This window comes from Rattus norvegicus, chromosome 2 (assembly GCF_021556685.1).
Source record: "Rattus norvegicus strain SHRSP/BbbUtx chromosome 2, alternate assembly SHRSP_T2T, whole genome shotgun sequence".
Classification (NCBI taxonomy): domain Eukaryota; kingdom Metazoa; phylum Chordata; class Mammalia; order Rodentia; family Muridae; genus Rattus; species Rattus norvegicus.
The window spans coordinates 234,319,610-234,325,758 of NC_141535.1; positions in this window are offsets into that span (position 1 = coordinate 234,319,610).

A 6,149-nucleotide genomic window follows, 5' to 3' on the forward strand; every position below is an offset into this window, starting at 1 on the left:
TCACCGTTAGCAGAGAGCTGCTGGGAGAGGCACTAATCTGAGATGAATTAGCGCTACTTCCAATGGCCCATTGGAGCCTGAACTAGTGACCTCCAGGGCACTCACGGGAACCAGTTCCGCCGTGCTTTTTATTTTGACTGCAACAGCTTGGCATAGACTTATGTCCTCAAATAAATAAGTAAATAAATAAATAAATAAATAAATAAATAACAATGTGTATTTATTAGTATGCTTATTATAAAGATGAAAGATAGAAAATGCTGACAAGAATATGTAGAAAAGAGAAAAGCAGAGTTGAGTCTTCCGAGCAAATTGGAATTAGTATTCCCAAGGTTTCCCAGAAATATTCTTTTTGTACAAATACCAAAAGGATATGGAAAATGATCTCAGAAAGATATCTGCACTCCACACTCACTGAAACATTACACAAGTAGTGAAAATATGTCCTATATTGTCAATAGATAAGAAACCAAGGCATATATGGACAGTGGTATATCATGCACTTTAAATACATATTGGCGTTTGCTAAAATATGGAAGAATCTCGATATTATGCCAAGTGATAGAAAACAAATCCAGAAAGGAATCCATTCCCTGAACACATATGTGGAAGCTCTTCTTTTTCCAGTACTGGGTATTGAACTCAGTCTGGTACATGTTAGATAAGACCTGTACTATATAGCACATAATACATTTAAATTTGCAGACAGAGAACAAAGTGGTGGTAATCAGTGGGCAGGAATCAGGGTGAATAGGTGAATTAGCTTAGCTTCTTTGTTTCTGCAGTAAAATATTCTGACCAGAAGCAACTTGAGGAGGAATTGGGTTCTTCTTAGCTTACAGTTTGCAGTCTATCATCAGAGAAGCGAAGACAGGAATCTAGAGGCAGGAACTGAGGCAGAGACCACGGAGGAATGCTACTTATTGGTTTGTTCTCCATAGCTGTTCATCTTGATATCACTATCTAATATCTCTGTCTCTATCTATCTCTATCTATCTCCCCCAAGACTGCTTACCCAAATGTAGCATCACCTATAGTGGGCCAGGCTTTCCCTACATCAATCATGAATCAAGAAAATGCCACAAGCCAATATGATGAAGATATTTTCTCAGTTGTGGCTCTCTCTTCCAAGATGACCCTCGCTTATGTCAAGTTGACAAAACATGAACCAGTATAGGAGCAACTTGGGAGATGTAGTTCAGAGGATCCATAAGCAAGTAGCATAAAGATGTCTAGAGGTTGCACACACCGAGGTTGCAAGTAAGAAAATTATACTGTTTTGGGAATTCATGCTAAATGCCTAGATGTGATCTGTCCTTTCCCAAAAAAGTGAAGCTGGTAATAATTTCGATGATAGATGTTAATTTGCTTTATTATTATAATCTAGGAGGTTTACAACACACACACACACACACACACACACACACACACACACACACAGCTGTATGTCTTAAATAAACACAATCAAATTTATTGTGGAAAACACTTAAAAGTCTTAGACCAGAAGTGTACCTCAGTGGTTGAGTACTTTCCTAGTACCTACAAAGCCTTGCGTTTGAGAACATTTGTCCACAATAGGATTAATTCCACTGAACTTTTAGGAATAATTCTATGTAAAGAGAAATTATAATCTATCCTTACTCTAGTATGGGCTGCATAAGGTTTGTGTCCAGTCACAACTATTTAATCTGCTGTTTCTAGAGCAGAATATGCTTTAGATCAATCTCGTCGGTAGGGTAGAGTTTCATGACGACAGGGACTGGTGTGTTTTGTTCACGGTTGTGTACCCTAAGCTTTGTTCACTCCAGATTAGAGTGGATTCTCAGTGCTCTGAACACTAAGTTACACACTGGTGGCTTGGAGACACATGTACACAGGACATCTGCTGAAGGGCTCCCAGTGTGAGATAAAGGGTCTGACACACAGACAAGCCAGCTGCCAGGTGATATAGGAACATGTTTCCATTGTTTCAGGATCATTGGAGGGGAGAGCCCTGGGTGGCCTTGGCAATTAATGAGGGTGGATGGAGGGAAGTGGGCCTTCTTTTAACATCTTCCTCCTTGGAAATTGCTTATTTAGAAACATAAGTTCAAAAGGATTCCCAAGTGAGGTTTTTGACAGCAGCCATCTAATGGCTGAGTGTTTGTTACAAACACAAAGCCTTTTGACTTCTGTAGAGTCATGTTTGCCCCCTTTTAGCCCTTTATTTTATTCAGAAAAAAATGTGAAAAAAAATTAGAAATTGTTTTTGCATCTGGATTTTCTGAATATTGGTTACATTTAAATTATAATAAAATCCATCGAAAAGGTGACACAAATCTGGTTATTCGAAAATAATCATTTTAGGCCATCAGGAAACTTAGCTGAAACTGACTGCAAGGAAAAAAGAAAAGAGGAAACAAAAGAGGAGGAGGAAAAAGAAAGAGAGAAAGAGAAAGAAAAGGAAAAAAGGAAAACTTGTTACATTCCCCACCAGAGGGAGACAATTTTTTCCATTTGCCTTCAAAACCCTAAATTCCGTGTGAGGCAGATTTGAAGAGGCCAACGCACAGTTTACAGGGGTTGATTAATGTCCAGAGGGAGAAAACAAAGTTACAAATCTGATTTGTTTACTTGTGCCTTTTGATATCGCATTATTTTTGAGATCTGGTTCTCTTCTGCCAGCAGGGCTGATGCTGTTTGGCGTGCGAGGAACCTTAAGGGTTACTTGCTTTTTTTTGCTGTCGACTTTATCTCTAATTATGTTAGTATGGATTCAGATAGGACACTGATAATATAACAACATGGAATAACTTAGCATTAATTATTTCCTGTAGTAAGACATTTGCAAATCAACCCTAACCTAACAGACACAAGGGGCATGATGCTGGGAGAGAAAGGGGAAGCGATAGCAGTGCGTTTCCTTGATGTTGGAATAAATGACAGCTCTTAAAAAAACATTAAAATTGGCTTACAATGGTTACTAATTTAGAAAAATATGACACACAGGCTAAAGTTCTTCCCCATGGTGTGTCTGTGCTTAGGATAAGTAAACACTTTATCAAAACTGTGGAAAGTTATTTAGAGGTTCACAAGGCAAGACCTATTGTAGTTTTCAGGCAGACAATATCATGCCCAGTTTAATAGTGAGTGTTACATCCACACGTCCCACATAATTACCTGGCTTCTTCCCAAGGGCTCTTTACGGAAACCAGTTCAAACCTGACCTTGTAGAAATGACTAAAATTACTCCAAATAATTGTACAAATTCAATTGGTGCATGGCCGAATCTGAGCTCCGCCCTGGTGACAGGAAGTGCTGCTTAAACAGCCTTAAGGCTCACTACAGTTTCTACCTCCTCAGGTTCCTCATGTCCGGTGTGTGTCCTACCAAATGAAATATGCATTAAGTCCCAGACCGTACGTCCGAAGGTGGGCTACTGTGGCAGAGTCAAGTATCCGTCAGGTTAGGAGCAAAGCATCCGGATTCCGGGAGGGTGGATGGATGCTTTGAGAAACCATGAATGATACTTAACTTTCACTCGCCTGAGGTGTCGTTTAATCAGCAAGCACACTTCATAATTTTGCTTTCCTATTTGTCAAGATCTCAATATTTTTTCAATATGAGGTCTGCTCTAGTGTACTTTACATGACACTTTATAATTAGTGATACTTGAGAATTTGTCAGTTTTAAAAATTCATACAACATTCCTAGTTACAATTTATAAATGATTTTAAAGTATAATTAGCATTCATCTTTACAAGTTATATGCAAACAAATATGCAAATTTCAAAATAAATATGCAAACATATAAAATGTTTTTGAATTAAGTAGTCCTTAACATTTTTAATGAAATCAATATTTTATTCATATTTTGCACACAATTTTGAGTACTCGCTGATTTGGGGGGGTTCCTCCGCATATAGGCGTTTGCATACTACATCCTGTAACTACCAGCAACAGGAGGCAAATGAGAATGAGTCGCCCATCTCGATGGAATTCACAGAGAAATATGATGGGTGCTGTCAGGTGGATTGGTGATTTGATTAAAATAGCTTTGTGCTTCTTTAACTCTTAAACTTACAGACCCCAGGGAGGTAGGAGGTAAAGCTAAAACAGCCAGGAGACAATCCTTAACCTCTGTGCTGATGACTGATATAGACTAATAGGTTGAATTCATGGCTATGAATATTTTAATTATATTTCTTATTATTTACAATTTTTTTAAATTTAAGTATTTTTTTATTACATGGTTCTCCTCCAAGGCTTTCCAGATCCTCCCCTTCCCTACTCATTCAACTTTTAGTACTCTCTCAAAGAGAGAGAGACAGAGAGAGAGAGAGAGAGAGAGAGAGAGAGAGAGAGAGAGAGACCCAAATGCAACAACAAAACCAAGGAAACAAAATAAAGTACACCCAAAAAAGGGGAAAAAAAGGCGAGATTATAGGCTCAATGTTCAGTTATTATTTTTAATTTAAATTCTTCCAATAAGTAATTACTCAAAGTCTTCGGCCAGTCGTTCAACAGTACTCATCCTTCAGTCTTGGCTTTTTGTCAGCCATATTTCTTACTACCAAGGCTTTTTTTTTCTCTGAATGCATATTGTATTATAGGTTAATCAAAGATTTGTATGGGCATTCCCCGTGTTGATCATTCTCAATAGTCAAACTACCCAGAATGTTGTTTATGTAGGGCTTGATCTGAGATCCATAGCCAGTCTTTTATTATTTTCAAATATTTAAATTTGTTTCTGAGACATAGTATCACCCTCGTTTGTCTGGTAGACTAGGCTGGCCTTGAACTCACAGAGAAGAACCTACCTTTGTCTCTTTAGTGTCCCGACTAAGGCTGTAGACCACCATGCCTAGCTTCTATCTAGGATACAAAGAACATCAGGTTAAGACTTAACCACTATACTTGGTTTAAAGTCTAAAATGTTTATAATTTTATAAATGCCCATCATTAATCTTTTTAAATAGCAAAATCATATTTTTGTATTTTTGATTTTTTTGACAAGTTGAGATTTTAATACACAAGTATTGTATTTATGCAGTTTTCTCTCACCTTCCAACTCCTTCTGTGTCCCCATCCCATTCTGTCTCAAATTCTTTAGCTTGTCTTCTTGATTATTATTGTTAGGTACATATTTATGTATAAATACAACATGTCAAGTTTATTTAGTGTTGCTCACATGTATATGTGCTTAGGGCAGACTTTGGGATTAGATAATCTGCTGGTGCTTGTCCACAGAGAAGACAGATTCTTCTTTAATAGTAGCCATTACTTTTATGTAGCTTTTGATCTGGGGTGAGACCTTATGAGGTTTCCTCAAGCCACACTGATATGTTAGCTGATGTTATCATTGGGCTGGTCTTGTTTAGGAAGCCATATTGTTGAGGTTTCATGGGTGCAGCTTTCTTGTTATGTATAGAAGACACTATCTTGCTGCAGTCATCTTGGATATGTGTTCTCTCTCTCTCTCTCTCTCTCTCTCTCTCTCTCTCTCTCTCTCTCTCCCTCTCTGTTTGAATGAGGTCATTTTACTTGAGATAATAATGCTTTCCCAAGGAAAATCTTTTGTGCCAGGCATCTAAAATATTCCTTCAGGTTATTGTTCAGGAAAGTTCAAGAGACTCCCCAGATATCATAGGCTATTAGTATTGTCTTTGGTTACCTCCTAAAACTTGAAGGTAAAGGTAAGTTCCTCTTTTGAAGACAACACAAGCTTCAGACACAGGACATGATGAAATCTATCTGAAACTGACCTGTACACCTCTTCCCCATGGACTAGCTCCCCTAGAATCTGAAGGTGCCAATGGAGAAAAACAGTACATAGTCCTACTTACATTCAAAGCTTGTGAGCAGCTATGGCCAGCATGCCAAGGTATTCTGAACGATGCAATATTGGCACCTAGATCTTGGGGATACCCAACACTTATCTAGTTGGACTTAGGGTCAACTGAGTAAGAGGGAACTTGTACTTGGTTCTACAAGCCTAGATAATTACCCATGGTTGGTGAGTTCATAAACTTTAGAGGAGAACCTATGGGTATCCTTTTTCTAAACTAGTATAATTCCTAACTCTATTCTCCACACTGATCCTTAAATGACAATCTTGAAGGAAGAGTACATCATTTCTATAGAGAAAAGTTTGAATAAGGTTCTAATGA